Raw genomic sequence first — 22363 nt, 5'->3', positions numbered from 1 at the left:
AGATGAAGCAGGAAAGGAGCACGTTTTTAATTTGTAAGGCTCCATCATAGTTATGTGGAAAGAACAAGTCAATAGGTGGGTAAACATACTCACGAGATTGCCAGGGTTGGTAGCTCTGTAGCAACAAGAAACAAAACTTTTATATTTGAGATTTTAGGGTAAATAAGAATAGCTCTATAACTTCCATTTCTTATCATTAAGGTAGTTTAGGAATTCAGTTTGCATAGAGCCAGAAGGAGCTGTTTGAAGACAATTATGAAGGCAGAGAATTTGATCTATACTAGCAGAGAGTCTCATCAGAGAGGCAAGCGATAAAAAGGAGTAACTTCTGGCACCCCAGCCAAGATGCTTTGCATCCTTGTTTACAAGCCAATGAATACAGGATAAAACACACAATGATGTTTTATCTATTAAACTCAAAAACAAATATAAGGGGCATAGGTTAGCACAGCATCTAGGATATAGTGAGTGCTCAATAAATAGCACCGTAATTAAATTATTACCATTTCTTCTGTTATTACTAATTTTGGTTTATTTTATTTGCTTTTTCTCTAGAAGTACTTTACTGCCTCCAGTATTCAATATTCAATTTTTTTTCTCGTTGACAAACCCATTTATTTATATCTTTTTTAAACTTGATTAAGCATCACTTCCGGGCTTTTAGAGCTCTATTTCCAGACATCTTATGACATCTGTTGATACATAAGCCATTTGAAGGCAAAAACAGAATATTTACATTTCAAAGAACCAATTTATCTTACAATTACTTGTTATTGCCAAATTATGTTATTTTCAAGTATCTACATCCACACAGGAATGGGAAAGCTTCTGACCTCCTAATGTCTTAACACACAATGATTAATGGATTTGAAAATAAAGACATAGGAATCTTGTTTTAATATCCTAGTGGGCAATACACTTAATTGGCAGCAATATGCTATAAGATCACACTATAAGGCATTTGTGATATTTCAATAGTTATAATAATAACTTAGATAAACACTGTGATGTACTCTGACTTCATTATCTGAGAATATTAAGTTCTTCTTAGATAATAAGAAAAACATTCAGATCCATAAAACCCAGAAGACACGTTAAGTCTAGACAATAAATAAATAAGTAGCATGTAAGACTACAGGCAAACTCTTAAGATGTGTTAAGTAAAGACAGTAAGTTAATGACCTAAAAGATATGTTATAGGTTAAAAAAAATGAGCCAAGCAAGAATGCTACTTACAGAGAGAAATGAAGGAAAATATTAAGTCATAAGATAAATCTAAAGCTTCTAGGAGAAAATCTGCATGATCATGGCTTTGCCAATGAGTTTTCAGATACCAAAACATGAGTCGTGAAAGAAACTGATTATTGGACTTTATCAAAAACCTTTGTTCTGTAAATGACAAGTCACAGACATTGACAAGTCAAGACAAGTCACTTGTCATTGACAAGTCAATGACAATGATTGGAGGAAAATCTTGAAAACTATACATCTGACAAAGGACCTGTACCTAGATATATCAAAGAACTCTTAAGACTCAACAGTAAGAAAAAGAGCAACCTGATAAAAAATAAACTAAGCAAAAGGCATAATCAGATATTTCACCAAAGAGGATATAAAAATGGAGAATACGGGGGACTGTGTGGCTCAGTCAGTTAAGCATCTGACTCTTATTTTGGCTCAGTTCATGATTTGAGGGTCAGATCAGTCAGTATCAGGCTCCACAGTCAGTGGGGAGTCCGCTTCAGGATTCTCCCTTTCCCTCTACCCTCCTCCCGCCCACTCACTAAGATAAATGAGTTTTTAAAGAAAAGAGAGATGGAAAATAATCATGTGAAAACCTGCTCAACATCATTAGTTACTAAGGAAATACAAATTAAAATCACACTGAGATAACACTTCACACAACATAAAATATGTAAACAAAACAAAACCAAACCTAACATCATCAAATGCTGGTAAGGATACAGAGCAACAGGAATAACTACTGCTCACTGCTGGGGGATATAAAATGTTTCAGCAGCTTTGGGAAAAGCAAAGTGGCAGTTTGTTTTTTTATAATTACACTCACATTTACCATATGATTTAGCAATTCCAATCTTAGATATTTGTCGAAGTGAACTGAAATCTCACGATAATGCAAAATCCTGAACAGCTATGGCAGCTTACTCATAATCACCAAAATCTGGAAACAATCCAGATTTCCAGAAACAGGTGAATGGATAAACGCTGGTGCACCCATATAATGGAATACTATTTAGAAATAAAAAGGAATGACCTACTGATCCATGCAAAAATATGAATGAATCTTGAACATATTTTGCTAAGTGAATGAAAACAAACCCAAAATTCTACATGCTATATGATTCCATTTATGCAGAATTTTGGAAAAGGCAAAACTATATGGATGGAAAACAGATCAGTGGTTGCCAAGGGTTGGTTGGGTGAGGATGGGACTGATCACAAAGGGGCTACAAAAGGTAACTTTCAAGGTCTTAGAAATGTTCTGTATGGTACTGTAATGGTAGATACCTGACTTTATTCATTTGTCAAAACCCAAAGACCTACAAATCCAAAGAGCAAGTTTCACGCCATGCAGATGAAAAAAAATTATGGATTAACCAGAATGCCAGACAACCCAGACAAACTGCAGGATGAATAAATTATATCATAAATAATGACATGTCACTGAAGGCTGTAAAGGAAAAAGGAGTTGACCCAGGTAGCTGGAAAACAGGCCAAAACACTGCTTACTGTGTGAAGCTAACTACAGACAAACAGAACTGTACACAAATACTACATTTCAGCTGGGAAACCGGTTTTTCACAGAGGTACAGGTTAGCAATTCTAATTACTTTTTATGTCTACCAGGGTTGAAAAAACAAGTGAGTCTATTATAAATAATGAGAGTCAGGTTTCTCACATACAGATAAAAAAATTACCCATAAGCAAAAGGGGAAGACTAGACTGAATCCTGTGTTGCTTGATTCAAATAGGAGATATGATTGAACTCCTATCAGTTTGAATATATACACAAATAGAGAAATCATGACAGGTATGTGGGTATACATGCGTTAGCTGTATGCAGATCTTCTGGTTCTGTCCTGGGAGAGGACCTAGAAGCAGCAAAAGGAAAGCACACCGGCATCCAGATCTTAGGTTCTAATACTTTTACTCTAGGGAACCAGGGCACCCTCAGGGAAAGAGCTGAGTCTAGGACTGGGGCAGGAAAAATACAAGTGAGTGAGGAGCATGTTCTAAGTTGAACATAAGGAAGTACTTTAAAAAAGAAAAGAGAGAATCCTATCAAAATGACACTGAAGCCAACTTAAGGGAGCTCCCTATGGCCAATGCTGAAATAATCCAAGCAACAAATTGGTATTATAAAGTCAATTCCTCACTGAAGTGCCTGCTAAGCTGGGGACCTGGTGATGGGTCACGTGGGGACCAAAAATAAGGTGGTCGACCTTGTCCCATGAATTTCTCAGTACAGTACGTACTACATAAATTTAATTTTATGAAGATTGTGTGGCTTCATTCTCATAATGAAACACAAGTTATGTCTCAAAATTTAAATATATATTCATACATGGGATATAAAGAAAGAAGTAAAATGGCAATCCTTAGAGGAAACTAAGTAAGCAGGTACATGAAATATTGTACTGACTTCAGCCTGGAAACATGACAAAATGGTATCAAATTGCTGCAGATATAAGCATTCATACACTGTAATGAACGTAATGTATCTACAGGAGCACATCATTATTCCACTACATTACACTGATTAAATCTCACAATTCATTCTAAAGACTATTCATATCTAACCAATGATTTAGAGGAGGATGGAAAGTTGAATTAAGTAAGGGAGTACCAATCATTGCCTCTGGCAGAGCTTTTAAAGAATTAACTTGCAAACAAAGTTATAAAAAGAATGAAAAATGAGTCAGATGAGTACTAAGACAGTGGAGAAACTACAATGTGCAGAGAATAAAAACGTTCTTTTTTTTTTTAACCTAATCCCACAAATAAAAACAAAATTTTAAGTATGTTTTTAAATTAGGCAGTCACTCCTGGATTAAAACTCAAATTTTTCCCCCTTAGTCTGGTGGTGGGAGGTGGCCTATGGTGGGGAAGTAATAGAAAAGGTAGCACATGATCACTGAAAATAAACTGTCACTAAAGAAACTTGAGAAGATTCACAAAAATAGATGAACTACTCTTACAGAAAATGGCAACAAAAAAGAACCATGCTCCAAACAGGTTATAGGAATGATTCCAATCCACCTGACGTCATTAGAATGCAGGATTATCTGATTTTTCAACCATTCCACCCACAAAATTTGATTTCACTTGCAGGGTTTCACAGCACAACTTAAAAATATGTTTAATTCTTTTAGTGTAAATATACACATAGCCACATGTTACCAGGCTGGCATACACACTGTTTTTAAGTGTTTTTCACTTATGGATCAAATTTTATCATTTTTGATCCACCAATTAGCATGTAACAGATTATAGAAACATTTCCAAAGTTAGTGTATATTTATTTTCCTGGGACACATATATATAATAAAAGTGATGGCATGCCAGAAGGAGGTAGAAGAAAAACAGAAAGAAAGAATTTACTGATAAAGATGATAGGTTTGAAGTGCCTCTAAACATCTAAGTAGAGATGGAGACTACTGAATTAAATGGGATCTTTTTAAAAATATATATCCAGTATCTGGAACAATGCCATGCTCTGAGTATGTGCACACTTAGCTCGGATATTTCTTAGACAAATTAATAAAACTTTATTCTGACGAATCCACAAGATGGATTGTTTCCTTGGAAAAAGAGAAGTCTATTACTCTAATGAAGAGATAGAGTACTCTTGAGAATGATCACCAACCTGGTAAAGAAATTTGAAATCAGAGTATTTTAATGAATTTAGTCTTCACTTAGGATTAATTCCGTCTTCACATTTCCTATATATTCTGCTTATATTTGCTTCGTGGCAATTATGTTTTTAAAACTGTGTGGGACTAATTAATCACCAATCAGAAAATGATTCTCTAGGGACAACAGGGTGACTCAGTCATTTAGGTATCTGCCTTCAGCTCAGGTCATGATCTGAGGTCCCATGTCAGGCTCCTTGCCCAGCAGGGAGCCTGCTTATCCCTCTGCCTATTGCTCCCCCTGCTTGTGATCAGCTCGTTAAGCAACTGTCTTCGACACCGGCCACAACAACTTCTTTTAAGACATGTCTCCAAAGGCAAAGGAAACAAAATTGAAAATGAACTTTTGGGACTTCATCAAGATAAAAAGCTTGTGCACAGCAAAGGAAAGAGTCAACAAGACAAAGAGGCAACCCATGGAATGGGAGAAGATCTTCGCAAATGACACTACAGACAAAGGGCTGATATCCAAGATCTATAAAGAACTCCTCATGAAACTCAACACTCAAAAAACAGATAACGTCAAAAAATGGGCAGAACACATGAACAGACACTTTTCCAAAGAAGACATACAAATGGCTAATAGACACATGAAAAAATGTCCATCATCATTAGCCATCAGGGAAATTCAAATCAAAACCACACTGTGATACCACCTTATACCAGTTAGAATGGCCAAAATTAGCAAGACAGTAAACAACAAGTGTTACACTGTTGGTGGGAATGCAAGTTGGTGCAGCCACTTTGGAGAACAGTGTGGAGATTCCTTAAGAAATTTAAAATAGAGCTTCCCTATGATCCTGCCATTGCACTCCTAGGTATTTACCCCAAAGATAAAGATGTAGTAGAAAGAAGGGCCATCTCTACCCCAGTGTTCATAGCAGCAACGGCCACAATTGCCAAACTGTGGAAAGAGCCAAGATGCCCTTCAACGGATGAATGGATAGAGAAGATATGGTCCATATATACAACGGAGTATTATCCCTCCATCAGAAAGGATGAATACCCAACTTTTTTATCAATATGGATGGGACTGGATGAGATTATGCTGAGTGAAATAAGTCAAGCAGAGAAAGTCAACTGTCATATGGTTTTACTTATGGAGCATAAGAGGACATTAGGAGGAGGAAAGGAAAAGTGAATTGGGGGAAATCGGAGGGGGAGATGAACCATGAGAGACTGCAGACTCTGAGAAACAAACAGGGTTTTGGAATGGAGCGGGGGTGGGAAGATAAGGGGATGGGTGAGCCTGGTGGTGGGTATTAAGGAGGGCACATATCACATGGAGCACTGGGTGTGATGCATAAACAATGAATCTTGGAACACTGAAAAGATAAAATAAAATTTAAAATAAAATAAAATAAAAATAAAAGGGAGTCAGAGATATGAACCATTTGAATTACAAAAGACACTTATATGAAAAGATACAAAACCCATTCCTAACAAGAAAAAAAGAAAATAAGACAATTTCATTTTTCATTTATCCAAGTCACAAAATTCCAAAAGTATGACATATACTCTACTGGAAATGACGTGAAGAAACAGGCCCTCACATACACAGTTGCTAAGAATGAAAAAATCGTATAACTCCTATGGCAAAGAACTTGGTAATAATATCTGATCAAAGCAGACATACATTTATCCTTAGACTCAGGAATCCCACCTCGTGAAATGCATCCAAGATACACCATTTCAACAAATGAAAAGACATACGCACAAGTCTATTCACTGCAGCCTTATCCATAATAACAAAAATTGGAAACAACCTAAATATTCAACAATAGGAAACTTGTTGAAAAAAACATGGTCCACCCACAAAATGGAATACCACATAATCAATAAATGAGCAGAGGAAATGTCTCTAGTACATGATCTCCATAATATGTTAAGTGAGAAAAGGTAGGTGAAGATATGCAGTAGTACGTTACCATTTAAGAAAGGGGGTATATAAATATATGTATTTGCTTACGTTAAAAACATGGAGACAAACCATAAGTGACTCTTAATCTCACAAAACAAACTGAGGGTTGTTGGGGGGAGGGGGTTTGGGAGAAGGGGGTGGTATTATGGACATTGGGGAGGGTATGTGTTTTGGTGAGTGCTGTGAAGTGTGTAAACCTGGTGATTCACAGACCTGTACCCCTGGGGATAAAAATATATGTTTATAAAAAATAAAAAATTATATTAAAAAAAAACATGGAGCAAAGAAAGAGCAGTTTTTAATAAAAGCTGCTGGGAAATCCGAATAACTACATGCAAAAGAATGAAGTTAACCCTTATCTTACACCATATACAAAAATAAACTCAAAATAGTTGAATGACCTAAATATAAGACCCAAAACTATGGAACTTTTAGAAGAAAACATAGAAGAAAAGCTTCATGATATTGGATTTGACAATAATTTCTTAGATAGGATACCAAAAACACAGGCAAGTAAAAATAAATTGAACTATATCAAAATTAAAAACTTCTATGTATCAAAGAACAAAATCAACAGAGTAAAAAGGCAACCTTTAGAATGGGAGATGGTAACTATATATCATATGTCTAATAAGGGGTTAATATCCAGATTCTGTAAAGAACTCCCACAACTCAACAACAGCAAACACAAACTATTCAATCAAAAAATGGAAAAAGGACTTAAATAGACATTTCTCCAAAGAAGACATACAAATGGTCAACAAGCATATGAAATGATGGTCAACATCACTAATTACAGGAAAATGCAAATCAAAACCACAAAGGATAGCAGCCATCTTGACAGATGTGAAGTATTATCAATAAAACAAAAACTACAAGACTTGATAAGAAGATGGACAAATCAGAACTCTTGGTAATGTGGTGGGAATGTAAAATGATGCAGCTGCTATGAAAAACAGCATTGTAGTTTCTCAAAAAAATTAAAAACTGAATTTCTATATAATTCAGGAATTCCATTTCTGGGTATATCTAAAAAAAAACAAGAGCAAAGTCTTGAAAAGGTACCTGTACTCTCGTGCTCATAGCCCCATTATTTGCTAAAAAGTGGAAGCAATTCAAGTGTCCAATGACAGATAAATGGATAAACAAAATGTGGTCTATACATAAAATGGAATATTATTTAGCTTTAAAATGAAAGGAAAGTCTGACAATGGGTACAACATGGCTGAACCTGGGGGACAATATACTAAGTGAACTAGGATAGTCACAAATACCTGTATGATTTTGGCTGTACAATCTATCAGAGTAGTCAACCTTAGAGACAGAAAGAGAATGTTGGGTGCCAGGGACTGGGGTGGGGGAAAGATAGGGAGTTACAGTTTACACCTACAGAGTTTTAGTATCACTTTCCAAGATGGAGACGTTCTGGCGATTGGTTCCATAACAACATAAATATATTATACACCACGGAATCATACATTTGGAAATGGTTAAAGTGGTAAATTTATGTCCCATCTATTTTTATCATAATTATAAATATCACAAACAGGAAGACAGGAGAATAACCCCCAAACTAAAAAGAAATTACTATCTTCAGAGAGAAAGGAAACAGAGTAACGGGCACTGGGAAGCAGAGAAGCTACATTTCTCTGAAGATACTTTATTTTGTTGTTTGACTTAGGAATTATGTAAATATTTTGTATCACCATAAAAAGTACAATTCAAAAATGTCTATCTAAAAACTGACCTATAAAATTAAGATTAGAAAACACTCTTGAAAGACATATTTGAAAAAACAAAAAACTGAAAGTAAAAGATAAATAACTGAATGTGAAATGAAACAAATGAACCTCAATGTGTATCACATGGGTAGTAAGATCACACAGAGGAGCTATTCCTAGGGATTTTTTTTTTTTTTAAAGACACATTTATTCAGCGTCATGATCAGACTATTACATTTAGCAATCAACAGCATGGGTGCAAAAAAAAAAAAAAAATCTACATTAAAACCCTTTGTTGGAATGCTTTACACTTTCCACAGAACAGAAACTAAAATAACCTGTTATACAATTAGTCACAAATACAGTCCTCGAGTTTTTTTGCCCATACACATGAGTATTGTCTAAAACATGTCTTCTTTGTAGCAGCTAGGCCCTGCCACCACTGTGCTTGGCTGAGTTCACAAATCTGTTGTAACCTGTAGCTTCCCTGTCACTTCTCTGGCTCTCCTCTCCTGCTAAGCTTTGTTTCCTGGCAGTAATTAAAACCTTTTGCCACTGCCTATTCCTAGGGATTTTAAGCATAATTCAACTATTCATCTTTAATGAATTATATCCTAAGGAAAAGAACTGCAAAACATATACAAAAACCCCACACAACATTTATGGTAAACATACTGTGGTAATGCTGACATTATAATAAACTGCTGTATGTTTACGGTAGAGGAAAAGCAGATTAATGATTACATGGATGTCATTTAGAAACAAGGTTGTAAAACCTGGGGAAGTAGACACAGATGTAACTATAAAGAAATTAAGTAAAAATTCTATAGCACTAAATTTAACAGGAAGTATCAATATATACTCAAGATATTATATAAATTTAAGATCCAAACAGAAATGCATAGGTATATCCACCAGAATGACCAAATAGCAAAGAACACATCTGGCACTCAGTTTGTGAGTTAAAATACCATTTCCCACTAAAAGGATAAGGGCTCCTACATGCTGACTCAGGCATGAGTCAGGAAATGTACACAATGAACCTCAAAATCCTGTCCTCGAGTAACCCATCAAAGAGTACTATGGTCAACTTGAAAGGATTCGGAAGTCAACTACAGAGGCTCCCACTGACCAAAGACAGAACAATTTAAATGCTCCTTACAATGGATCACAACATAAATATGTTTTAATCCATGAATTCATAACACTGCTAAAAAGTAAGACAAATCACCTCAAGCATTTATCCTGTGATTCCTAAAGTGTAGCTCAGGATAGCAACTGGTGATGAGGGTAAACTTCTCTTTAGAAAAGTATTCTGGCTAACAAATGAAAAAGGTATGTTAGAATTCAGATTAACAGGATTCACCACTCTAATGAAAACAAAGGCAGAGATCAACACAGTACAAACTTCTCAATTTATACCACAAACAAATCACAAGGAAAAGCACAGGAGAGAGGTGGCCAGAGAAAGTAGATAGATGGTGGACTGACTGATTGATTAATTGATTCACTGACAGGAATCTGATGGATTAAATGAAACATAAAAGACATATAAACCAACCATAATATGTGGACTTTTATTAAATCTACAATGAATGAACAAACTGTAAAAAGGAATTATGAGACTATGAAGGAAATATAAATATTAACTGAGTTATTAGACAAAATTAAGACGTTTTAATTATTTTTCACATTTTAATGGTATTGTATTTATGTGTGTGTGTGTGTGTGTGTGTGTGTGCATGTACATGCCTATATAAAAGAACCCTTGCTTTTAAGATACAAACTGAGATATTTATAGATAAGGGGATATTGCAGCTAAGAATTATTTAAAATTGGGGGACAGGTGTATGGGGTTGGGGACACATAAAATTAGACTGTCCGTGAGTTAATAACCATTAAACTAGGCACCAGGTACACGGAGGTTCATTATATTACTCTCTACTTTTATGTATGTTTGAAATATTCTAAAATACAAAGTTTTTAAAAATGAATAGGAAAACACATATATATTTTATCCCAAACTAATCTATAAAATTACGCTTGGCATTCAAACACATCATTTCACAACCCATCCTGACATTATGCAGTGATTCCAAGAGGAATTAAGAAAAAAGGATTTACTGATTAGTAGTAAAGGTTAATACAATTCCTTTAAGACGATCCCTATTTGATGTGTTTTCTCCCCTCTACAAATCACTACTAAAGATGATCAGCACATAATTAATAGGAAGGAAAAAGGTAAGTCTGCTTTTGGCCAAAAACAAAACCAAAGCAAAACAAAACAAGTAACTCCTCTCTGTTATCCTGCTCATCTGCCTGAACACTTAACTTGAAGAATGAATGTTCCTGTCGTGGATCATGATCCTCCCACGCAACCCAACAGGCTGTAGGCCATGTACAGCCAATGTGTGTGTGTGTGTGTGTTTTTTTTTAAAAAGGGAGACAAGAATGTACAGAATTACCTAAGAACTCCTTAACCAAAAATTTAATCTAAAACAAAATCTCTTGTAAAATGGGTTTAACCAAAAGTTCAATCTAAAACAAAATCTCTTGTAAAATGGGTCTTTAAATATTTAGCATGAGAGGAAAAAAATAATCAAAACTCAAATAACATGCTTAAGAAGGCATACAAGTAAATTTACTGATTACATATACACATAGTATAGAAACATTACCACACTTTTGCCTTGGGGTGGGGAAAAAGGATATCTAAATTAACATACTGAGTCTCATCCAATGACTATTCATTAAGCCACATGAGCAAGAAGTGATTATTATAGAGGTTTGTCAAGTGGATCATGGCTATTAAAAAATGACTGAAAACAAACTGAGGGTTGCCAGGGGTAGGGGGGTAGGGAGAGGGTGGTGGGGTTATGAACATTGGGGAGGGTATGCGCTCTGGTGAGTGCTGTGAAGTGTGTGAACCTGGTGATTCACAGACCTGTACCCCGGGGCTAATAATACATTATATGTTAATAAAAAATAAAAAATTATTTAAAAAAAAGATGACTGAATATATATAAATCCATACTCACATTATACAGGTAAGTTTTAAAACCAGACAGTTGGCTAATCATATCTGAAAGATGAGCACTTTTAAATCAAAATAATAAAGTATGTATCAAACATTAACGTAGGGTATTCAAAATTGTTTCTGTGCTTCCAGGTGGCAACTATTTCAGGCAAGATGCTGAAAGCACACACTGGGCTAGCACTCCCCTAGGCACATGCTGCCATGAAGCTCTGTAAGACCACAGGCATCTGCTGGAGAAGCATCAAAACTTCTTCACCCAATGCCATACAGGACCATTAGAATGATACAGAAACTAAAGGTTGTCCTGCATAGTAACAAATTTTAGGAATTGCCAATATATAAGGGAGTTTGTGATCCTGCCTGTATCGGGTGTATGGATGTGGGCGTGGGAGGGTCTCATTTGTTAGAACAAGAGGCATTTAGGGAACAAATACTGAAGCAGTTTTTCACTGCGCTAGGTAGATTCTCAGAAGTCAAGAGAAGAGCATGAGGGTTTCAATACACAAGAAATGACTTATTTTTCACTTAAAAAAAAAAAAATCCCAAAGATTTAAACCGCTGAAAGAAACTACTCAATATTATTTACCTGTTTTATATATTGTGACTGTGATTAAGATTTCATATGTAAGTTTACTATAGATTTGTTCATTCCCCTCCTTTCGCATAAAAAGAGACTGAACAAGACAAGGATGTACAGAAGCTGGTCATCTCACTGGGCCTTAGAGCTATTGCTCAGTGAAGCAAGACGATGTGCCAGATCTTCTGATACCCCTTTTCCATCGGACTTCCCAGCTAGTAATCTGGTTCCATAAATTAGTTGCTCATCAGTCATTAGAAAAACCATTTGAAAAAACGGTATTTTCCTCCCTAATTACTGCCATCTGAGGAATTATGAAATGAACGCAGACAGATCCTCAGTTGAGGAGGGGGTAGTATTTGGGATAATCACCTTTTGAAACTCCTCTCTCCTGCCTCTCCCCCTTCCATTTGAGAATCACTACACTGGAATCCCTTCTCCACAACAGTGGCCAGTGATGAAACGGAATAGGAAAGGCTTCCAACCCCAAGTGCCCAACCAACTTCTATATGGGAAAAGCTTGGGATGTTCTCGTAATCCTGATCACATCTTAAAACAGGTCACATCTGAGATTAGGTAGTCCTTTTAAACCCTACATAAATATGTTATAAGAGGTACCATGATGCTTTAGGGTAAGACTACAAATACTCAATCCTCTACCTACCACCCAGAATTCAGAGATTCATTTCGAGTTCAGTTCCTCTGACTTCCATATTATTTGTTCCAAAGACCAGCTTTGCTTTAAGAGAAAGAGCAAACAAGCAAAAATCAAAACCAAACCAAACCTGAGTAAAACCTGTCAACCACCCTCTAGCACAGAACAGAGAAAAAGCCTTCTTCACTTCATGCCTGTGACAGAGAAGTGTCTATAAGCTAATTTATGTCTCTGTACTCATGAGCTATGCCAGAATTTGTTTAATGTTGGTTAATTATTAGGGGGTGTTATTTCATTAGCCATCTTAAAATCAGCAGGAATACTCGTGTAGTAAGAACAATCCCTCCTCTTCCATTTCCACTCCCTAGGGCTGAGTGTTCTTTAGCACAAGTACACACTTCAGATAGAAGCCTCATCATCATTTCTCAGTAAAATGTAAAGTCCTTTCATAAGGCTTCCAGAAACAGAACCATGATTACAGCTCAGACATTAACTGTAAGCAACAATTTTTAAAAACAATAAGCAATAAAATAGGTGGTTGCGGCTCTTTTCATGTCTAAATCAAGGAACGAAAACCTTTTCAAGTGATGAGTAAGTTGCACAGAACAAACACAGGAAATATGTACAGAAAAATTACAAAAATACTAAGTATTGTTACAGATGACTGGATTGGCATTTAACGGGCTGAAAGAAACCAGATCAATCTCAATCTTGCCAGGGTCAATGCGGGTGCTCAAACCAATAAAACAAATTTTTTTTTCTTTATGTTTGTGTACTAGAAGTGCTAAAATATTAACCAAGTCTGCAAATGTCATGCACAATAAAACCATTTATAAATATTAAAACACTTATTTGTCTCAAAATCTGCTTAACAAAAAATAGATAGCAGAAGTAATAAATCATTAGGACAATACTGATGGAAAATAAAATATAAAACACCATACTTCCCTCCAAAGAAGCAGGAAGAGGAAGGGAAGAATGGATTCAGCAAAGATATTTTAGTATACTTTGATCATTTTAATCCCAGAACTTAAATGTAACACTCAAACAAAATCCACAATTAGCTATTACAATTAAAATATCAGAGGTAAAATAGGTTTACATAATTTTCTTGCAGTAACCAAATTACTGTTTTCTTTCCAAACTATTGACTATTTCATCACATGCAGATCACAATAAGGTTTCAAACTAAAATATTAAAACAATGCAGTTACATATAATATCCAGTCAATAAAGATATAATAAAATTAGAAATACGGCATAAAATCATGTCTCACAATCCAATCAAAACTGGATTTGTGCATGCATATTAGGTGTCCAAGATTTAAAACATCATAGGATAACCAACTCTGCTTTTTGTTTTGTAAAAACAAGTTGAATAGGACTCTGAGCTCCTGTACTGGAATAATCTGTACTAGAATAAGGAAAATTTATATCTGAAAGCTTACTAGACACTAGTTCTATTACAAAGACATGTTCCGGTATTCGTGGGCAGTGTTTTGTAAAGTACTTTATTTCCATTAGCATTATAAATTTTTGTTCCTCAGCAAATCAGCAAGAGACTAATGGCACAAATCAATATCATACTCTTCGCAGCAACTAATATTAGGTCATTTATTATAGCAAAGGCCACGAGAAACTCAGCTAAAGGTATATCAGGCACTTCAATTTGAACACCATTTTTTTTTTCAACAGTGTGTCACAGGTTCAATGAGTTTTTCTTTTATAAAGCAGTCTTCATAGGCTTAAGAGACTTCAACTCCTTAAAGCAGGCAGCAAGTGTACAAAGACCCCAAAGCAAGTCAGCCGTGCCTCCTAGGGGTCTGGCCACCAACTACAACTGTAGGAGAGGTAACCACACTGAAAGGAGGGAGACACACTTGTGAAAGGGAAAAAGAAGGGGGAATGAGAAAATAACCTCAACTATTTCAAATCCTTTCAGCTCCAAAGCTTTTCCAAGGGGCCAGTGGCATGAGAGAAAGACAGTGGCAGGCAAGGAGCACCGCACCTAACGGCCCCCCCAGGCTCTCACTGTTACGCAAGGAAGAAGTCACTGAATTTCCTCAGGCTCTACTCCTGCTTTGTTGCACAGGCTGGAAACTGTCCCAGGGCTCTTGGGGAGAACTGGAAACCAGGCTGCTGGTATTATTCGTATCCAGAGGACTTCAGTGTGAAGTTCCTTATTCCTGTGGAGTTCCTAACCTACAGCATTGCCGGATAACAGAGTTCTGTTTACTAAGAGGTAAAGTCTAAATAACCAATCGATCCAGTAACGCTAACATTTTTAATTTGCCATTTTACTACTCTAATTTCCAAGACCTGTAAAAAGGATTTAAGGACAATGTGAGCTTTTACATATCACCTCCAAGAACTCAAGTCACATGGAACTAAAGAATTTTCCTTTAAATAGTTGAGACTGAGTAAGAAGAAATTTTGTTATTCATCAGGTTAGTAGGCAAATATAGATAAGTACGACAGTTTAATGCTGTTAAATACATGATCAGTCTGGAGTGCTTACGCTTAAGCCCCATAGCTCTGATACTTTAGAAGAAAAAAGAGAAACAAATCCCTTAGGTCCCCACTTAACACTGCAAACAGATACACACAGATACAAAGCACTTTGCATAATATAGTTTGTCTTCAGACAAACCCTACTGCCTCTTAATATAAAAACTTCCACAGAACGCCAAGTCCTTTTTCTGTAAATCACTTAGTCATAATTCAGTACTTTCCCTTTCTAATCACAACACACAATCACTTCCAACTGGCTCTGTGAACACAAGGTAACTACCACAGATATTTCTGAGCAAACCTCATCTTTTCGTTTCAGCGGATTCGCAAAGTGGGCATTCATTACAAAAGGGCTATTTTAGAATTCTCAGTTCTTCGTAAGCAACCAAATGATTTTCCTTTTCCCCACATCTAATTAGAATATTTTTTCTGAAAAAGAAAGATACACCCAGAATGCAACAAAAGACCTGAGAAAGTAGTCAAGTAAGCAGAATGTAAGGAGTCAACAGAGACACCACAAAGTGCTTACACTAAAGCTTAGGGATTTTTCCCCCCCATCAGAGAGCTCTTATTCTTAGCCAATTTACTCTTATTTTATATTTAACTCAAATAAGTTTGGCTGCCTGGCTTCCACACTCCCAAAACAGTGATAACAGTAAATTAGACATAGGGGCAAAAGCTCCTGGGGGTGAGACAAAAAAGCCCAACCAGCAAAAATTGTTAACAATTCCTAGACAGTAAAAAGAAGAAGAAGGAAAGTTATCTTTTAAAGATATGAAACGTGAGAGGCAGTTCAGTCTGGGTCCTTTTATGTTCAGATAAACAAGTCTACTCTCTTCAATAAGCAAATGGTGGTAATTATGCAGCACAGGCCAAAACAACAACTCTGGCTATTGAGAAGATGTTTAAAAAGCCAGAAACAGATGAACTATTTCAATAAAAAGAGTTAACATTTTTTAAAAAATCCAAGCATTTAGTGACTTTTAAACCCTCAGTTATCTAGAAAATCATTCCTTAGAGAGTTCCAAATAACTGAGGCATATATAAAAAAAGAAAGAAGGAAGGAATGCTGTGTTAAGGCCTTTTGGGGGTAGAGGAGGGACTCACTTAAATCCTATTTAGCAAACACCGTTCCTAGCCTCTCCCCATCCCTTCCCCAGCAAACCCTGAAAATATCTGCCTACCACAGAATGCATTAATATTTAAATTTTTACTAGCTACAAGAGACCTTTCCACTACCTCTATAATATACAGTTCCATCTTACCTTCTTGTATATTGTTGGTCCATCCACATTTGTGCTCAGAATGACCACTACCTTATAATCATCAGAAAGTGACTTCAATTCCAGGTTAAAATAGGTACTACAGTGTGGCTTGTTGAAAGTCAAACCCAAAACATTTACTAGGAGTGTCTTTCACTGAACAAAGAAATCCTATTCTGTTTCCAAGGGGGATAAAAAAGACGAGCCTAACCCTGGTAACCTTAGCACAAAAGGAAGCTAAAAAGGCAGGGCCTCGATAAGAACAAAGGATTGTTCTTTCTGATGACATCAATATGTATTAAACACGATGTGTTACACATCCTTCTATCAATATCTGAGACGATAAATTTGCAAATTAATACTACATTGGTCATAACTGCATAAAATTACAATAGCACCCTCTTTAGAAGAGATTTTGATTTATATAATGGTAGTAACTTTTATGTGTTTAATGTTTCTGAAATTAAAGGAGGAGATGAGCCCCAGTGCGCAAGCAGAATACAACGTACGAGAAATAATTACGCTTGTGACCTCATGCCCTATAAGGTCACCCTGCATCACAGGCCAAAGGAAATCAGGAACCATCAGCATTTACCTCCAAGTAGTCACTGCCTGGAACGAAGGGCAAACGCGGGTGTATTTCATAAACTAGCAGGAGCTTGACCTCATAAAAAAGTCAATTATCAAAATGCTACATGCAGAATGTCACAAAAAGAAATATATAAAGGTGCGTTCTACACAGTATCTTCCCTTCAAAGTAAATCTGAGACAACTTAAAACATTTCATCTTCATCTGGATTCTAACACATTTCACAAAATAACATTAACCCTTTCTTACTCAAAATAAGCAACAGAATTTCTAAAAAGTATTTTGTAACACAAACATGATCATAAATACATGAGAAAGAGTGATAACTCAGAAAACATTTACAATATTTATATAAGTCACTATCACTAGAATGTACGAAATATTCAGAATTCCGGTCCTGTAGCCATTACAGTAAGAATCACAATGCACTTATCCTCAAATTTTCAATCAGAAATCAGGCATCAAAAGTTTACATACTGGGGCGCCTGGGTGGCTCAGTGGGTTAAGCCGCTGCCTTCGGCTCAGGTCATGATCTCAGGGTCCTGGGATCGAGTCCCGCATCGGGCTCTCTGCTCAGCAGGGAGCCTGCTTCCTCCTCTCTCTCTGCCTGCCTCTCTGCCTACTTGTGATCTCTGTCTGTCAAATAAATAAATAAAATCTTAAAAAAAAAAAAAAAAAAAGTTTACATACTGCCTGCATTTATAAGGGATAAAATGTTTCCTAATCCGATCTGGGACAGAACTCCATTACCTGAAGCAAAATTCTCAAATCACTCAACAAGGACTTGGTTTTTATGAAAATTTGTGAACTAGCTTTTCAGTTAAAGCAGACTATTGCTCCTTTTTCCTCCCCAGTGATTTCTGGTCTACGGCCAGAATCTCTGAGCAATACAAATTCAAGTGAATTCTGAGGCAGTGACAATAAGAACAAAAGTAGAGAAACCAGCACAGCAAAGGAAAGGGGTCAGTCAGCCAACACTCACTACGCGTATAATCGGCCGTGCTGGGTGCTGTCCAGAAGTTTCTCCTTTACTACTCTCCGCAGTCCTAAGAAAAGCAACTGGCTTCTGGCCCCTTGCTTTCATTACGTTCTCAGACAAACCTACAAAAGGCTTTTATCACATAATGTACCTAAATACAATTCCAGAAGACCCCACTCACTATGACCAGCGGACTTGAGTTGTCATCTTAGTCCCAGCTCAATTACTTACTGGCTGCAGAGTCAGAAAAGGGTTACTTCCCGTTTTAAACCTCAGGCTCCAGAGCTGTAAGATGAAGGGGCCTTCAAAGCCCATCAGCCTAGTAGCACATTCTGCTCTTCAAGCAAAAGCATTTTCTGGGTCTCAGACAAACATCCAACGAAGGGACTCTTAGGTCATAACTTAGGAGCTGCCAATATTGCTTAGGTAATTACTGCACATTTTTAAATGCTTAGGCTGATTAAATTATAAGAAAATATCTGATGAATAGTGTATTTACCATAGTAAATAGTTTACCTTTAATATTTGACCTACTTAAGTAAGAAGATTCTTATGCTAAAAATAGGTTTTAAGTTCCTAAAAGAACATTTTATGCTGTTAACTCGCTCCGAAAATCATCCCCGCAAACACTACTGACCACAACAGAGGCGACCGCCCTATGAACACGTTATAGCAGGTGTGGGCTGTCCAGCAGCTGGCTCCATAACCTTTTGATCCCTTTGGACAGCAAATCTGTTCAACAGCCCTATGTGGTCATTTCTCATTTGTTGTATGCTTTCTTCTCCTTTCGCACATTCAGAATCCTCACTCCTTCAGTCTGATTAAAACAGAAAGCTCCCAGTAAAGCAAACTCATTTTACACTCAGACAATGTAAAAGTTCCAGAATAGATTACTATATTTTAGAAAGAGTTGTTAGTATAAGCTGTTTTAATTATATGTAGACTGCGAATTTGTTCTTTCACTAAAAATAACAGGATGATAAGATTAAAATTTTAAGTGAGCCAATATTCAGCTAATTTATAAGGAACTCCAGGATACTATAGGTAACTAACAGGACTTCAATTTACATAAATGGAAAGGTTTAAATATGACCTAAGAACAACCAAGTTTATGCTTAAACAACGATGAGAACCATTTTCTCACAATGAAGAGTAATTTTCTCACAGTTGCACGTTTCTGCTCCAAGTTACTGTTGTTGCTGTTGTTAAGTTTAATATGGCTACAAATGACATTGTGCGAAAGCAGGATTAGTTCAGATCTATTCAATCCTCTACCCCCAACACCATTTCAAGATCTAAGGATGCCGGAGGAAGCAAGACAGAATAAATGGTGGTGAGGGAAATCAGTTTTGTAGTCTGACAGTCACTCAGTAACTGAAGAACCTTAAGAAAGTTCTTTAATCTCTTGGCCTCAACTAACTCATCTGGGGGAAAAAAGTGGGGGCTGGTAGTGACACGAGTGCTACTTTACAGGCTTATTGCAGTGGCTTAATGAAGTAACACAGACCAGGCACTTAGCAAAAGCCTGACAGAGAGAGTGCTCAATTAATGGTAGGCATTGTCACTATTTTACTTATACTGTATCCTCTCGGGACCCTCTAAAAGACCTCTCACCTAGCAACATATACATTTTCATCATTGCTTCAGGGAGTAATTTGAGACCATATTACACCTTTATCTTGTAGCTAACTCATTCTCTTTCCAGGAAAAAGAAAATAAAATGGAATTCACCACCATCACTAAAGATATCTTTCTTCCCAAACTGTCAAGAACACAACACTGTACACATCTTTGGTGTTTTCCTTAGATCCTGATATGTAATCTGTAATCAAGCCTTAGAAATACATTTTATTCTACTCTATGTACATTTAGGTCTGGGTCCCATATCCCTTCTGTAGTAGCTTCTCCATCTACTTCAGTCCACTCTCCTACTGTATTCCATTCCAAACAAAGGTCTCCTGAAACAGTTCCTCATACTTCCATAGCAGCGTTGTCCTTTCAAAAGGATCTCTAATGGTTTGCTACTGTTTCACACCTTCAGCCTAGGTTTGTCCTTTAATTGGAGCATCTTGCTTCCTCCAGCATCCTTAGATCTTAAAATGGTGTTGGGGATAGAGGAATGAGTAGATATTTGAGCTAATCCTCCTTTTACACAATGTCGTCTCATAGTTTGTCCTTATATTGGAGCATCTTTTACTCAATAAGGTTTACGATGAGCTGATGAGCTAATTCTATTTTTCAGATTCTGAAGCTGAGAGCCACAAGTGACTGATTCTTCAAATGCTCAAAAGCAAAGCTTTTTTCATCCTAGTCTTATTCTTTTAAACATTTTTTTATATTGTAAAAGATATTAAAACCTATACACATTTAAGTAAGAGCTTTAAGCCTAATACCTTTCATAGAGTCCGTATGTTTAAAGACTCTGGTCTTTCAATTTCCTTTTATTAAAATGGAAAAATTCCTAGTAAGCAAATGAAAGTCAGTATTATCTCAGTAAATTCTGTTACCTAAACAGATTAAAAAATATTTATTAGTGTTGTTAATGTGTGATGCTATGGTCATATGTAAAACACATTATTTGCATTTTTACAGATTATGAACATACTTAATATAAAAATCTTTACCTAGACATTGTTCCATATGCTACCAAAGATTAACTCATTCCAAACTCAGAATAACCCTACAGTCTCACTATCATCTTCATTTCATCTATGATAAAAGTGAGGCTGAGAAAGGTTAAATATCAAAGGTCAAATACCTAAAACAACCACTAGAGTTACCACTGACAAACATCAGGTAGACCTATACCAGGTATAACAATTATAGTCCCTTTTGAATCTTGTTTTCATATCCTTCTTATATAATCATGTATTGTCTGTCTTGACATGTACAGTGAGTACCTTATTAACTAAGAATTTGGTATTAGCCAAAATCACTTAAAACGAATCCATCCAAAACCTAGGCCAAGTTATCTTGGTTTTTTTTTTTTAAAGATTTTTTATTTATTTATTTGACAGACAGAGATCACAAGTAGGCAGAGAGGCAGGCAGAGAGAGACAGCGGGAAGCAGGCTCCCCGCTGAGCAGAGAGCCCGATGTGGGGCTTGATCCCAGGACCCTGGGATCATGACCCGAGCCGAAGGCAGAGGCTCAACCCACTGAGCCACCCAGGCGCCCCCAGGCCAAATTTTCATAGTAAAAGATTATAAGTTTCATTGAGAATTCAACTTAAAAAGTAAAACTGATTTTATCTTATATTCAATATAACAGTTTAAAACTTTAATTCTGAATTCTTCTTTAGAAGAATAAAGAATCGGGGGCACCTGGGTGGCTCAGTCAGTTAAGCATCTGCTTTTGGCTCAGGTCATGATCCCAGGGTCTTGGGATCAACCCCTGCATGGTGCTTCCTGCTCAGTGGGGAGCCTGCTTCTCCCTCTCCCTCTGCTGTTCCCCTGCTTATTTTCTCTCTCTCTTTCTCTCTCTCTGTGAAATAAATGAATAAATAATCTTTTTAAAAAAAGGGAAGAAGAAGAAAAAAATCAATCAAATGATGAATTGGGGATGAAGCACACTTTTCTAAAAAGAAAAAACTACAATAGCATAATACAACTTTTCTTCAATGACCACTTGACCTAGCAGCAGGATCACAAAGGTCTGATTCTACAAAAAACATTCAACCACTTCCAACAATTTTTCCCAAGGCCTTTCTCAGTCCATTCAAATTATATTCTTTTGAAAGATTTGTCTGTGAAAATCCTTGCTTAATTTTCTTTTCCAAGAGTACACTGGTCTAAATCTACCCAATTTTTACTTCTTAAGGATTCACAATTCCAACCTCAACTTCGAAAGGCCCTGCCTTATACTGCACGTGCACACCATCAGATCGGATCTACAAGCCGGCATCCGCGAACATAATCATGCAACAGAGACAGATGTTACTGTGAAACAGAGCAGGACTTTTTGATTGGGGATTAATTTCGTAAGAGGTCTGTCCATCAGAGAGTATTTAGATGTATTCTTTTAAACCAAACTCCAAACCACAGGGATTCGAAAGTGAACACGTAGAAGTCAAGGCTCCCTTATTTTCACTTCAAATGACTCACTTTTATTGAGAGGCAGTAACAAGCCTATCTGTGAGTTTAGAACTTCTGTATGTTTAAGCATGTAAAGCTTTGGTA

The 22363-nt window shown here is 36.5% G+C and overlaps 1 protein-coding gene across 1 annotated transcript in view; it reads right to left on the bottom strand.

The window, feature by feature from the left end:
• The window catches only part of WDR7 (WD repeat domain 7), a 362705-nt gene that overhangs the window by 212899 nt on the left and 127443 nt on the right, over positions 1-22363 (bottom strand). The gene's annotated exons all lie outside the window — the stretch shown is intronic.

The sequence above is a fragment of the Mustela nigripes genome, chromosome 8 (assembly GCF_022355385.1).
Source record: "Mustela nigripes isolate SB6536 chromosome 8, MUSNIG.SB6536, whole genome shotgun sequence".
Classification (NCBI taxonomy): Eukaryota; Metazoa; Chordata; class Mammalia; order Carnivora; family Mustelidae; genus Mustela; species Mustela nigripes.
Note: the sequence above shows the minus strand (reverse complement) of the source record. Positions and strands in the feature narration are given on the sequence as shown.